Below are 15,130 nucleotides of genomic sequence, written 5' to 3' on the forward strand. Positions count from 1 at the left end.
CAAAATGAGAAGAAATAGCTGCAAAGATCCATTAATAATTGGAACATGGAATGTATTAAGTATGAATCTAGGAAAATTAGGGATTGTCAAAAATGAAGTGGAATGCATAAACATCAATATCCTAGGCATTAGTGAGCTGAAATGGACTGGTTTTGGCCATTTCAAATCGGACAATCATATGGTCTACTATGCTGGGAATGACAACTGAAGAGGAATGACATTGCATTCATTGTCAAAAAGAACATTTCAAGATCTATGGCGAAGTACAACGCTGTCAGTGATAGGGTAATATCCATACGCCTACAAGGAAGACCAGCTAATACGACTGTTATTCAAATTTACACACCAACCTCTAAGGCCAAAAATGAGGATATTGAAGACTTTTACCATTTCTGCAGTCTGAAATTGATTGAACATGCAATCAGGGTGCATTGATAATTACTGATGATTGGAATGCGAAAGTTGAAAACAAAGAAGAAGGATCGGTCATTGGAAAATATGGCCTTGGGGGTAGGAACGATGCCAGAGATCGCATGATAGAATTTTGCAGACCAACAACTTTGTCATTGCAAATACTTTTTTTCACCAACATGAACAGCGACTATGCACATGGACCTTGCCAGATGGAATACACAGGAATCAAATCGACCACATCTGTGGAAAAGGAAGACGGAAAAGCTCAATATCAGCGGTTAGAACAAGGCCAAGGGCCGACTGCAAAACAGACCATCAATTGCTCATATGCAAATTCAAGTTGAAACTGTAGAAAATTAGAACAAGTCGACGAGAGCCAAAGTACGACCTTGAGTATATCCCACCTGAATTTAGAGATCATCTCAAGAATAGATTTGACGCATTGAACACTAATGACCAAAGACCAGACGACTTGTGGAATGACATCAAGGACATCATACATGAAGAAAGCAAGAGGTCATTAAGAAGACAGGAAAGAAAGAAAAGACCAAAATAGAAGTGGGAAGAGACTCTGAAACTTGGTTTTGAATGTTGAGTAGCTAAAACAAGAGGAAGAAATGACGAAGTAAAAGAACTGAACAGAAAATTTCAAATTTCAAGAAGACAAAGTATTGTAACGACATGTGTAAAGGGCTGGAGATAGAAAACCAAAAGAGAAGAACATGCTCAGCATTTCTCAAGCTGAAAGGACTGAAGAAAAAATTCAAGCCTCGAGTTGCAATAGTGAAGGATTCTATGGGGAAAATATTAAACAGTGCAGGAAGCATCAAAAGAAGATGGAAGGAATACACAGAGTCATTATACCAAAAAGAACTGGTCAACATTCATCCATTTCAGGAGGGGAGCATATGATCAGGAACCGATGGTACTGAAGGAAGAAGTTCAAACTGCACTGAAGGCTCTGGAGAAAAACAAGGCTCCAGGAATTGATGGAATCTCAACTGAGATGTTTCAACAAGTAGATGCAGCGCTGGAGGTGCTCACTCGTCTAAGCCAAGGATTCGGAAGGCAGCTACCTGGCCAGCTAACTGGAAGAGAGCCGTATTGTTACCAGAATAAGGCTCTTGACTCTCACTGGTCAAGAATGAGCAGGTAAGACGCGTAGTTTTCCACACGAGCAAAGCTTTATTGAAGAGGCTTGCAAGCGGAGATGAGGAAGGCCTAGAGCAATGCTTACCTTCATCTCACAGAACAAAAGACAGGCCTGAGTTTCTTGGGCGGGAAAAGGTTCATGTTTATTCATAGGCTCAGGCAGGGATATGTTAACTAAGGTGCGTGCACCAGCCCTCCAGGACTGCTCCTGTCCCGGAGGCCTCTGAGATTCATAGCAGGACTTATTATGGGGTGTCGCGCCTGCATGGTCTCTCGCTCCCCGGGTTCCATTCCTCTGCTGGGGCTGTAGCTTCTCACTACCCCTGGTGGAAGGTCACATAGCGGTCACAGGTGCATGTTCTGTGCATGTCCCTGGGTTTGTGGGCTATTTTTAGATACCCTGCTCCATTGTTCTGGGGAGTGGCTTTGTTTCTGCCTCCTGGCCCATTTCTTGTTATTTTGTTTGCAGATTTGGGGACCCCTCTGTTCTTTGTCTTACTGAGTCTCTAGGTTCCACACTCAACCCCCTGTTACCTCCTTGATAGTATAGTCTATTTCTCTTTTACTTGTTTCTCCTCTAACCACAGCAGTCTCTTTGCTATTTCTCAAACAGGCACCCTCTGATGTCAGGGCCTTTGCTCCCTGTCTTGATATTTATGCCTATTTCCAAGAAAGGTGATCCAGCTGAAAGCAGAAATTACCAAACAATATTGTTAATATCGCATGCAAGTAAAATTTTGCTAAAGATAATTCAAAAGCAGCTGCCGCAGTACATGGACAGGGAACTGCCAGAAATTCAAGCTAGAGTCAGAAGAGGACATGGAACCAGGGATATCATTGCTGATGTCAGATGGATCCTGGCCGAAAGCAGAGACTACCAGAAAGATGTTTACCTGTGTTTTATTGACTCTGCAAAGGCATTCGACTGTGTGGATCTTAACAAATTATGGATGAAATTGCAAGAATGGGAATTCCAGAACACTTAATTGTACTCATGAGGAACCTGTACACAGATCAAGAGGCAGTCGTTCTGATAGAACAAGGGGATACTGATCGGTTTAAAGTCAGGAAAGGTGTGTGTCAGGTTTGTATCCTTTCACCATACCTGTTCAATCTGTATGCTGAGCAAAGAATCTGAGAAACTGGACGATATGAGGAAGAACGGGGCATCAGGTTTGGAAGAAGACTCATTAACAACCTGTGTTATGCAGATGACACAACCTTGCTTGCTGAAAGTGTAGAGGACTTGAAGCACTTACTGATAAAAATCAAAGACTGCAACCTTCACTATGGATTACCCCTCAACATAAAGAAAACAAATCTTCACAACTGGACCAATAAGCAACATCATGATAAATGGAGAAAGATTGAAGATGTCAAGGATTCGTTTTACTTGCACCCACAATCAACAGCCATGGAAACAGTGGTCAAGAAATCAAAAGACGCGTTCCATTGGGTAAATCTGCTACAACAGACCTCTTTAAAGTGTTGAAAATCGAAGATATCACCTTGAAGACTAAAGTGCGCCTGACCCAACCCATGGTGTTTTCAATCACCTCACATGCATGCAAAAGCTGGACAATGAATAAGGAAGACCGAAGAAGAGTTGACGCCTTTGAATTGTGTTGGCGAAGCATATTGGATATACCATGGACCGCCAGAAGAATGAACAAATCTGTCTTGGAAGAAGTATAGCCAGAATGCTCCTTAGAAGCGAGGATGGCAAGACTATGTCTCATGAACTTCGAACATGTTATAAGGAGGGATCAGTCCCTGGAGAAGGACATCATGCTTGATAGAGGGTCAGCGAAAAAGAGAAAGACCCTCGACGAGGTGGATTGACACAGTGGCTGCAACAATGCGCTCAAGCATAACAACGGTTGTGAGGATGGCACAGGACACAACAGTGTTTCGTTCTGTTGTGCATAGGGTCGCTATGAGTTGGAATCGACTCGATGGCACCTAACAACCACCACCACCTAAAATATTATCATTTCAATGTGTAATCAGTAGCAACACTATTAACAAGATAATTGACATTCTTTTATTCATGCTCGGTTTTTAAAATTGGGTGTGTATTTTACTCTTACAACGCATCCGAATTTGAACGAGCCATATTTAAGGGGCTCAGAAGCTACGTGTGACAAGCGGCTGCCGTGTGGTACAGCACTTCTGTACATCCTTGCCAGTATTTAGCATTATCAATTGTTTAGTATTTGCCAATTGAATGAGAATAAGATGGTCCTTCATTGTTGTTTTAAATTATATTTACTCACTAATAAGGTTGCGGTTTCCTCGTATATGTAGTTTCTGGTCATGTGTTCACTTTCATGAAGCACCTGTTGGTAACTTTGGTAATTTTTCTGTTAGAAGTCTTTTTTTTTTTAAATTGATTTGTAGTTCTTTTCATGTTTTATATAATACTTTGTCCGTTATATGTATTGTATATTTTGTCTCCTATTTTGTGATTTCCCTTTCAAGTCCTTTATCTTGTCTGCTGGTATCATAAATGTCTTAGTTTTAACGTAGTCATAGTTACAAAATGTTCCTTGTGGTTCATATTTTTGTGTAGGAGAAAACTTTCTGTATTCTTCTGTATTTATGCTACAGGGAAAGCTTCGTTGGTCATATTTATGCTTATTTCTCAAAGCAATAGTTCCCTTTAGCTTCTATAACATAACATTCTCCTGGGTTTCCAACTTCTCCGGCTGTTACTTCTTTGTCTTCTCTTCAAGGTCTGCATCCTCTCGCTTGCCGTAAATCTTGGAGTTACTCCAGGCTGAATGCTTAGACTTTTTCTTTGCTCTCTAAACTGTCCCCGTAGGTGATCTTGTCAATCCTTGCATGTTCAACCACTCTGTATTAGTCAAGGTACAGGCAGGAGCAGAAACCACAGCAGTTCTCAAAAAGGGAAACTGAATACAAAGAATTGTTAACTAGTAAAATGGTGAAGTACTAAAAGAAGTCAAAGAGGACTCTAGGAGGTACAGCAAAAAGCTACTTCTCCTCAGGCTGAAAGGGAGTGAACAAGGAAAAGACTTAGAAACTGAGACGCCCCCATCTCCACCAAGGATGTGATTTAGAGCTCTTTGGAGCGGGCCTAGCTCCCCGAAGGACAGGCAGCCTACTGGGTGGTGGAGAAACTTGCCAGAGGGTGTAAGTTATAGCTGATCTGCAAGAATGAGTGGCCTGCCACTGGCTGGCAGAGAAACTTGCTGGAGGGTGCAAGGTGCAACTAGTCTCTTAGTGCCATTGAGGTGTGTGCTACCAGGCCCCTGCAAGCCAACTTGCTGGATGCCATATGGAAAATAGCACACCGGAAGAAGGAAGGAAGGTCTTTTCTTCCTGCTCTGGTCTTGCAGTGCCTCTCCAGCGCCCTCTATCGGCAATGCCCAACATCAAGTCACCTGGTAAAGGAGAAATGTCTACAGGGTCCAGCTCCCGTAGCACAAAGCAGTGAATTTGGAGCTGAGCGGAAAATCAGTTAATAACTGGCACACATTCTTTATATGACAGTGACTCAATAATTTATATCCTTCACTTAGATTTCTCCTCGGGGCTCCAGACCTGTGTGTGCTACTTATAATTCCACTTGCATGTCTCAAAAGAATTAATACTTTCAAATAAAAAATGACCTCAGCCAAACTCATATTCTTTGAGTTTCCCAGCTTAGTGACTTGTACCATTTTCCATCTAGTTGAAAAAGCCAAAATATTGCAGGTTTTCCTTGATTCTTCCATCCCCTCACCCCACAGGTACCTGGCTGCCTTGATTTTACCTCCTAAGTGTCTCACAAATCTGTCCCTGCCTTTCCAGGCACATTCACTATCTCAATTCAAACCTCACACGTCATATCAACTCTTGTGCAGCCTCCTAGCTGGTCTCTCTGCACCCCATCTAGCCCTTCAGCATATCACCCAACCAACAGCCAGAATCGTAGTTTTAAGTCACAAATATGATCATGTTGGTCCCTTGCTTAACACCTGTGTCAGTTTCCTAGGACTGCTGCAGTGAGTCACCATAGGCTTGTTCTGTTGTGGCTTAGCACAACAGTAATTTATTGTCTCGGAGTTCTGCAGGCTAGAAGTCTGAATCTGAGGTGTTGCCAGGGTCATGCTCTCTCTGAAGGCTCTAGGGGAAGAGGCTTTCATATCTCTCCCAGCTTCTGGTGGCCTCAGGTGTTCCTTGGCTTGTGAAGTAAATACCCCATTCTCTGTCTCCATCTTCATGAGGCCATCTTCCCTCTGGATCTCTTCTCCTCTGCTTATTAAGACACTAGTCATAAAGAGAGTAGGGCCCACCCTGATGACCTAACTAATCACATCTACAGAGACCCTACTTCTAAGGAAGTTTGCATTCACAGGTACCAGAGTAGGACTTCAACATATCTTTTGGGGGGACACAATTCAACCCATAACAACACCCTTCAGTGGCTCCCATTACTCTTAGGGTAAAAATTAGAAACCGTGGTAGGGTCTTCAAGGCCCTGCATGGTCTAGGCCCGCCCAACCTCTTCCCTCTCATCTCAGCCCCTCTTTTCCTTCACTGTTGTTGTTAGCTACCATCGAGTCGATTCCAGCTCATGGTGACCCCGCGTTTGCAGAGTAGAACTGCTCCATAGGTTTTTAAGGCTGTGACCTTTTGGAAGCAGATCGCCAGGCCTGTCTTCTGAGGTATCTCTGGGTGGGTTCGAACTACCAACCCTTCTGCTAGTAGTTGAGTGCCTCGCTGGTTTTGCCACCCAGCTACCTTCCTACATGAGTTAAATTAGTTAGCGTACTCTTAGTCCAATACCTGGCCGATAAAATAAGTGGCCCACAAAGATAGCTATTCTTACTATTATCATCAGTCTTATTATTTTGTTCCTTCAACTATACCGTTCTTCCAGTTTCTTGAAAATACCATTATCACCCTGCCCCAAGACCTTCCCATATGCCGTTTGCTCTGTCTGAAGTGTTCTTTTCACCCTACCCCATTTGGCTTAGTCATCTACCTCCCATCCTTCTTCAAGGTGCCTTATCTGATCCCCAGACTGAGTCAAGGCCCCAACTAATCCCCCTTAAATTACCACATGCTCCTTCATAGCATTTATCTTGGTTATAATTCTGCATTTATTTGTGTGGTTACTTCATTGATATCTGTCTCTCGCATGAAATCTTAGGCTGCATGAGGACAGGGTCTGTGACTGCTTTAGCATCTAGTGTGGGGCCCATCGCTTTAGGAAGCCTCTGTCCTTGCAGCTGCTTGTCCTTAAGTGTTTGTCAGAAAAGACAAAGAAAAATCACTGTGGAACCAATGAAGGGCGGCAGGTTCCTTCCCTGTATCTGAAAAGAGATAGTCTGGGAAAAGGGGAAATGAAAGTGGGTGTTACTGGCTTGTGGTGGTATAGTGGTTAGGGGCTATGGCTGCTAACCAAAAGGTCGGCAGTTCAAATCCACCAGGCACTCCTTGGAAACTTTTTAGGGCAGTACTACTTTGTCCTATAGGGTCGCTGTGAGTTGGAATCGACTCGACGGCAATGGGTTTGGTTTGTTTGTTTTTTTGATGGGCTATGGGGAGCCCTGGTGGCACAGTGGTTAAGAGCTACAGCGTGCAACGGCTGGTATCCAAAAAGGTCGGCAGTTTGAATCCTTGGAAACCTTGTGGGGCAGTTCTCCTCTGTCCTGTAGGGTCGCTGTGAGTCGGAATCGACTTGATGGCAATAGGCTTGTTTTTTTTGTTTGTTTATGAGCCATACATTTTCCATACACAATTTTATTTGATCTTTAGAGTAACACTGTAAGAGAAAGATTGTAAGCTCTATTTTATACCTGAGGAGATTGGGGTTCAGAGAGGTGAAATTGTCTTAGGTAGGAGAACTGTGGTGATTCTTTCCGTCTAACTGAAAATCTGTTCTCCTCATGCGAGTCTTTCCAGGTCTCAATGATTTGCCTCCTACCTGGAGAAGTTATGTGATACCATAGCCATGGACTACCTTTACTATTATTTATTTAATACTTTTCTCTATCTTGACTGGTTTTTCTTTAATAGAGCTACTCGTGAAGGAACTTTATACTTCTCCCTTAAAATAATAAAAATGGGTTGAGACCTTGTGTAAATAGGAGATGATTGTAAAATGGATGCAGACAGTGATATTCAGAATTGCAAGATATTGTTAAATTTCTTTAGGCCCTTAGCTTGTGACTTGCTCAATAAATATTTTTGAATGATCTATAAATATTTTGTGAATGGCTGGTGTGTGGAAGGCAGGATTGGGGCAGTGGAAAGGCCTGCAAGATAGGCCTAAGTCAGGTGTCTGCATGTTAACTTGAAGGTCATGGTGGATCTCTGAAGGGATGGGAGAACCACCCTTTCGTCCCAGCATTGGAGCTGCAGTTTGATGCTCTTTTCATTACTTCGCCTTCCCTTTCAAACCTCATTACATCTTCCACCAAAGTGCAGAGATAGGATATGGTCCTCTGGGCTTATGTGTAGCTGGGATGTGCCAGGACCCCTGCCCAGACCCATCACAGAATCTCCTAGCCGGGACACTCCTTGCATAGCATGATGGCTGAGAGCGTAGACCCCAGAGCCAGACTGCCTGGGGTTGAGTGCTGGCTCTGCCACTTACTAGCTGAGTGGACGCTGGAGCAAGTTTCTCCACCTCCCTGACCTTCAGCTTCCTCATCTGTAAACGGGGACTGAGTGCTCCCTGCTTCATAAGTGGTTGTAGGAGTGAATGGGTTTAGTTAGCATATGCGAAGTGCCTACAATGTTATCTGGCATAAAATAAGTCTTTTGTAAGGTTCTTAAAAAAATGAAAATTTTTTAAGGCTCTTAAAAAAATAAAGTTTTGTGACTGAAGGAGGTCACTACGGAGGGGTTCAAAGCCCAGATTTTGGAGTTACACAGGTCTGGGTTCAAAGCCTGATTTTTCTACTTGTTGTTTGTGTAACCTTGGGCCAATTAGTTAACCTCCCTGATTCTTAGTTGATTCTTCTAGAAAATGGGGTGCAATCTGACATGCTCATTGTGAGAACTCAGTGAGGTCATATAAGTATGTATTTGTGTAATATGTGTGTATATATGTAATATATGTGATGTATATATGTGATATATATGCAATGTATGGGTGTGATATATTGTGTGATACGTATAATATCCATGTGATATATGTATGCATTGTATATATGAGATATATATGTATTTACATATATGATGTGTGCATGTAATGTATGTATGCCATGTATATATATGATGGACAAATATAATGTATGTATGTGATGTATGTACTGTGTACATGTGATGCAATATGTAATAGAAGTGTGTTCTTACATGTATGTATGTACTATATGTGTGTGGTGCAATATGTAACATAAGTGTGTTGTATATATGTATGTATGTACTGTGTACGTGTGATGCAGTATGTAACATAAGTGTGTGATGTGTACAGCATGCAGCCTGGCTCAGTACACGACCGTGTGGAATATGCAGAGAGAAGTCAGTGAAGTGAGGGGTTCGCTGTTTTATTCATCCTGAAGAAGAAGATGCTTCTGCCTTCCTCCTGGCTGACTTCTAATCCCTGCTGTGGCAGGGGAGGGGGGTCGTCCTCATTTTCATTGTCCTAGGAAACAGCCTGTGCCCGGACTCTGCCTCACAAGCTGTCTGGATGAGGCTCGTTGTACCTGTCAGGGAGGGTGAGGTGGTTTTGAGAAGCCTGGCTGTGGCAAGTTGTGTGGAACCCGTGAGTGGAGAAGAGCTGTCTTCTGTCTGTGATGGATCACCCGGCTTCCAAGCTGTAGAGTCTTGTTTTGCTAAATTTCCTGGAGCCCCTATGGTGCTTGTCGGGGGGCGGGGCGGAGGGGGGGAAGAAAAGACATTTAAACGTCTCCTTTTGCTATTATGTAGTAAATTTAATGGAACCCCTAGGTGGGGAAAATGTTTAGTGCGCTCAGCTGTTCACTGAAAAGTTGGAGGTTCGAGTCTGCCTAGAGGTGCCTCAGAAGAAAGGCCTAGAAATCTACTTCTGAAAAATCAGCCACTGAAAACCCTGTGGAGCAGAGTTCTACTCTGACACACATGGGGTCGCCATGTGTCGATTCCGACGGCAAGTAGTAGTAACTTCAGTCCAACTTCTCAGAGGAGGTGATTCCTGAGAGGAATCCCAAAGGAGGGACAGGTAGCATTAAGGGAGGTTATGTGGGAAGGAAGGAAGTGAGCTGGGAAGATGGGGCTGGGGAAGGCCATTCACAGCAGAGGGAAGAGCTGTGGAAAGGCAAGGTAGCAGGAGAGAGAGGGAAGGGGGCCAGTACTACTGGGGTTCATGGGCTCTGTGTGGTGAGGGATGGGAAAGGAGAGAGGAATAGGGCTGAACAGCTAGGCCAGAGCCAGGCGTTAAAGGGCCCAGAATGTCATGCTAAGGAGTTTGAACTTTATTCTCAGTAGGCAGACCTGGTTGCACAATTTGTGGGACCCAATGCAAAATGAAAATGTAGAGCCACGTGTTCAAAAAGCAGGAAGAAAGTGCCTCTGACGATACTAAAAGGTCACAGACATGAAAACCCTACGGGGCAGTCTTCCTGTGACTCACACAGGGATGCCAGGGGTCGGAGCTGACTTGATGGCAACCGGTAACTGGTAATGAAACTGAAATATAAAACTTTTTCTTTTCTTTCGCAGTCTCTCAGCTTGTCACAGTGTTTTTTATTTGCTGTTTAGCGACATTCTGAAAGGAAAAATCCAAATTTTAAATAACTAGCGTGACTTTTACCATTTATTTTCACTTGGTGCAATGCCAGTTTTCCATGCAAATACAAAAACATTAACTCACGTGTGGGTCACCGACATGGCACAGTTTGTACTTCCAAGTTTGTGTGTGTACATTCTTACCCAAACAGCAGAAACCCTGCACAAAACTAAGGCAACAGTTTCTTTTCGCTTCTTGATTCGCGCACATTCCACCGATGCTCTTTCCCTCAGGCTTCCTGGTGAGTAAGGAAGGACCGAAGGGAGATGGCTGCCCTATTTTTCCCTTTCCTTCTGTATCATCCTTTCCAGCATCAGTGGTTGGCTAATACAGGTGGTAACACAAGTAAGAAAGGACATGATAGGGTTTTAGAATGAAAGCCATCGTCTTCTTCCTGTGTTCAAAGCAAGCAAGTTCTGGTTGGAACAGAAAGCGTGGCCTCTCAGGGCTGTCAGCGCCCCACTACCGCAGTCTTAGATGGAACACACCGCTTTGGCGTCTTGCTGACCTCCCAGCCACCCTAGGTCCTCCAGAATTCCGTGCTCACGGGGCTCTAGCAGTGTATGCGAATGAGACATGGTCACAGACATTAAACACACATCCTCTGCAGGGTCACACGCTTTGCTGTAATCAAACAGGGTGACCTAACAAATGTAAACAAAACACGAGTTCAAAGATAAAATTATGAAGAATTTCAGGATGGCCACAGCAGAACATGAAACCAAGCATAGGCTTCTGAGCACAGACCACTAGGTGCAGAACTGCGCGGTTGCACACCCATGAACCTGACTCTGTTAGTAGAAGATAAACCAAACCCAAATCCACTGCTTTGAGTTGATTCTGACTCATAGCAACCCTGTTAGGACAAAGTAGGATGGCCCCATAGGGTTTCCAAGGCTGTAAATCCTTACGGAAGCAGACTGCCACATCTTTCTCCCACAGAATGGCTGGTGGGTTAGAATTGCGGACCTCTCCATTAGTAGCTGAGCACTTTGACCGCTGTGCCACCAGAGCTCAGTAGAAGGCAAGGAGACATTTATGGCTTTAATCTGGGAAGTGATGTAATTCGTCTTCATTTCAGAATGATCAAGCTAGCTGTATCCTGAAGGCAGGGTTGGCAGGGGAAGAAATTGGTGGCCAGGAAAACATAAAAATCCACAAGAAGGGGACTTGTCTTAGTCATCTAGTGCTGCTGTGACAGAAATACCACAAGTGGGTGGCTTCAACAAAGAGACATTTATTTTCTCACAGCCTAGGAGGCTAGAAGTCCCAGTTCATGGTGCCTGTCAGCTGCAGGGGAAGGCTTTCTCTCTCTGTCAGCTCTAGGGGGAGGTCCTTGTCATCAATCTTCTCTGGTCGAGGAGCTTCTCAGCGCCGGCACCCCAGGTCCAAACCAAAAAAACCCCAAAAAACCAGACCCGTTGCTGTTGAGTCAATTCCAGTTCAGAACAACCCTATAAGACTTCTCCTGGCATTTATTTCTTGGTGGTATGAGGTCCCGCTATCTCTCTGCTTGCTCACTTCTCTCTTTTATATCTCAAAAGATATTGATTTAAAGACGCAACTTAATCTTGTAGGATTGAGTCCTGCCTCATTAACATAACTGCTGCTAATCCCACCTCATTAACAACGTAGAGGTAGGATTTACAGCACAAAGGAAAATCACTTCAGATGACAAAATGGTAGACAGTCACACAATACTGGGAATCATGGACTAGCAAAGTTGACACAGATTTTTTAGGGACCCAATTCAATCGAGAACAGGGACCAATTGCCAGTTGCCGTTGGGTCAATTCCAACTCATGGTGACCCTATATGTGTAGAGTAGAATTGCTCCACAGGTCCGTGGGGTTTGTATGGCTGTGACCTTTTAGATGTAGATCACCAGGTCTTTCTTCAGAGGTGTCTCTAGGTGAATCTGGTTAGTAGTCAAACTTTTTGGTAAGTAGTCAAGAGCACAACCATTTGTGCCACCAGGGACTCCATAAGAAAGGGGGAAAAAATTGCTGTTGAGTTCATTCTGACTCACAGCAATCCTATGAGACAGAGTAGAACTGCCCCATGGGGTTCCCAAGGAGCAGGTAGCGGATTCAAACTGCTGACCTTTTGGTTAGCAGCCAAGCTGTTAACCACTGGGCCGCCAGGGATCCACGAAAGGGAAGGGGGTCACAAATGCCTATACTATTAGAGATGTTTCATATACTCATTCAGTTATTTTATCACCATGTATTGATGTAAATATAAACACACACCCACCTACAGATGCTTTGTAAGCTGTCTAGCCCTTTGATCCTGAGAAAAAGTGCCAGTGAGTTCCCACTTCCGGGCAATATAGCTCCTCAGACAACGCAATTTTCTACAGTTCGCTTAAGTGGTATAAGACACTTATAAATTCCGTTTAAAATGTAATGGTTTTTAAGCGCACTTTTTAAAAAAAATTGAAAACTCGCTGTGTGTCATAGTTAATAAGTTCCAACATAGTTTCTTAACCTTCCCCTCCAGAGTATAATTACCCCATCAACCTTCCGGGAAAATCAAAGGGAGCTTAGTAGAACACACCTTTCACACGTAGAACCAGAGTTACGCTTGCTTTGTTTGGATTTGCATTTGAAAGGTATTTGCATTGATATTTTATTTCCTCCAGAAAATAACAAATGTTTCTGATCTTTCTGAGGTATCATGGTCTTAAACTGCGATTATGTACTTTTCAGAGCTTCTGTTTTATCAAGCCCTTTGATTTCTGTGAGTAAGGGGCAGGGAGAGAAACAAAACTATAATTTATGATCATATTTCTTTCTTAGCTGGCAAGTACTGCGTAACATCTTCCTCTACTGTGCAGGTTGGCAGTTTGGTTTGTTTCTTGGCTTGGGCCTCTGAGTTACCCCTTTAGAAGATGCTTCTACTGCCCTTCAGCCCCCCGACCCCCATCTCTCTGTATACATTTTGTAAGTAGCGGAGACAGTGTATTAGATTCTTATAGATTTCTGGTTGAGGTCTATAAAGTGTTGCTGTTGTTAGGCACCATTGAGAAGGCTCCAACTCATAGCGACCCCAATTACAACAGAGTGAAACACTGCCTGGTCCTGCACCATCGTCACAATCCTTATGCTTAAGCCCATTGTCGCAGCCACTGTGTCACTTCATCTCATTGAGGCTCTTCATCTTTTTCCTTGGCCCTCTACTTAACCAAGCATGATGTTCTTCTCCAGGGACTGATCCCTCCTGATAACATGTCCAAAGAATATGAGACATAGTATCACCATCCTTGCTTCTAAGGAGCATTCTGGTTGTACTTCTTCCAAGACAGATCTGTTCTTTATTTTGGCAGTCCATGGTATATTCAATATTCTTCGCCAGCACCACAATTTGAAGGTGTCGATTGTTTTTCGGTCTTCCTTATTCAACATCCAGCTTTTGCATGCATATAAGGTGGTTGAAAACACCGTGGCTTGGGTCAGGCACACCTTTGTCCTCAAGGTGACTTCCCTGCTTTACAACACTTGAAAGAGGTCTTTTGCAGCAGATTTGCCCGATGCAATGTGTCTTTGGATTTCTTGACTGCTGCTTCCATGGCTGTTGATTGTGGATGCAAGTAAGATGAAATTCTTGACAACTTCAGTACTGTCTTAAGAGCCTGAAGACAGTATAATTCCATTCCCCCGTCTTTTCTCCTATTTTGTTATTTATTTTTATTTCTATATGTGATATAATGTGCATAACACGTTATTATTTCTTTGGTGAATTGTTTTTAATAAAATAAAAAAATTTATATTGACCTACCTATATACTAATTCCAATGCCCTCAATTAATTCTCGTGGATTCTAATTTTTATCTCATATCATTTTCCTTCAGCCTGGAAGATTTCCTTTACCTTTCTGATAATGCAAGTCTACTGATAGCAAATCCTTTCAGCTTTTATTGAACTAAAATGCCTTTATTTTACTTTCATTTTTGAAGGATATTTTCACCAGATATAGAATTCCAAGCTGACAATTTTTTTTTTAGCTCTTTAAAAATGTCATTCCATTATCTTCTTCCCTTTGTTGTTTCTGATGAGAAGTCAGCTGTCATTCACGTAATTGTTTCCCTGTTTGTAGTGAGAATTTTTATTGATGGCTGCTTTTAGTTTTTTTTTTTTTTTATAATCTTTAGTTTTTATTAGTTTGCCTAAGATGTGCCAGTGTGGTTTTTTTTTTTTTTTGCATTCATCCTGTTTAGGGTTTACACAGTTTTTAGATAGTGGATTGATGTTTTAAATCAAATTTGGAAAACTTTTGATCAATGTTTTCCATTTATTTTTCTGCCCCATTTTCTCTCTCACTCTCTTCTCCTTTTAGCACACCGAGTACATGAATGTCAGACCAGTTGATATTATTTCACAGATCATTGGAAGCTCTGTTCATTTATTTGTGTTAAATACTTTTTTTTGCTATGCTTCAGTTTGTATACTTTTCTACTGATCTGTCTTCAAGTTCACAGACACTCTTTTTTGCATTTTTCAGTTTGCTGTTTCTATTCAATTAATTTTTAAATTTAAGGTATTATATTTTTCAGTTCTAGAATTTTCATTTGTTTCTTTTTCAGTTTGTATAATTCTTGTCATCTCTTTGCCCGTTGTATTAATTTTTTCCTGTAATTCTTTAATAATCTGGCCACTTCCAGCTTCTTAATCACGTGTGGGTCTGTTTCTATGGACTTTTTTTCTTGGCTATGGCACACATTACCCTGTTTCTTCACATATGTAGTAATTTTTAGTTGCATGCTACACACCGTGGATGGTACATTGTAAAGGATGATACATGTAAAGCACTGAACAAATGCCTGGCACTATAAATATT

The sequence above is a fragment of the Loxodonta africana genome, chromosome 5, assembly GCF_030014295.1.
Source record: "Loxodonta africana isolate mLoxAfr1 chromosome 5, mLoxAfr1.hap2, whole genome shotgun sequence".
In the NCBI taxonomy this organism is placed as follows: Eukaryota; Metazoa; Chordata; class Mammalia; order Proboscidea; family Elephantidae; genus Loxodonta; species Loxodonta africana.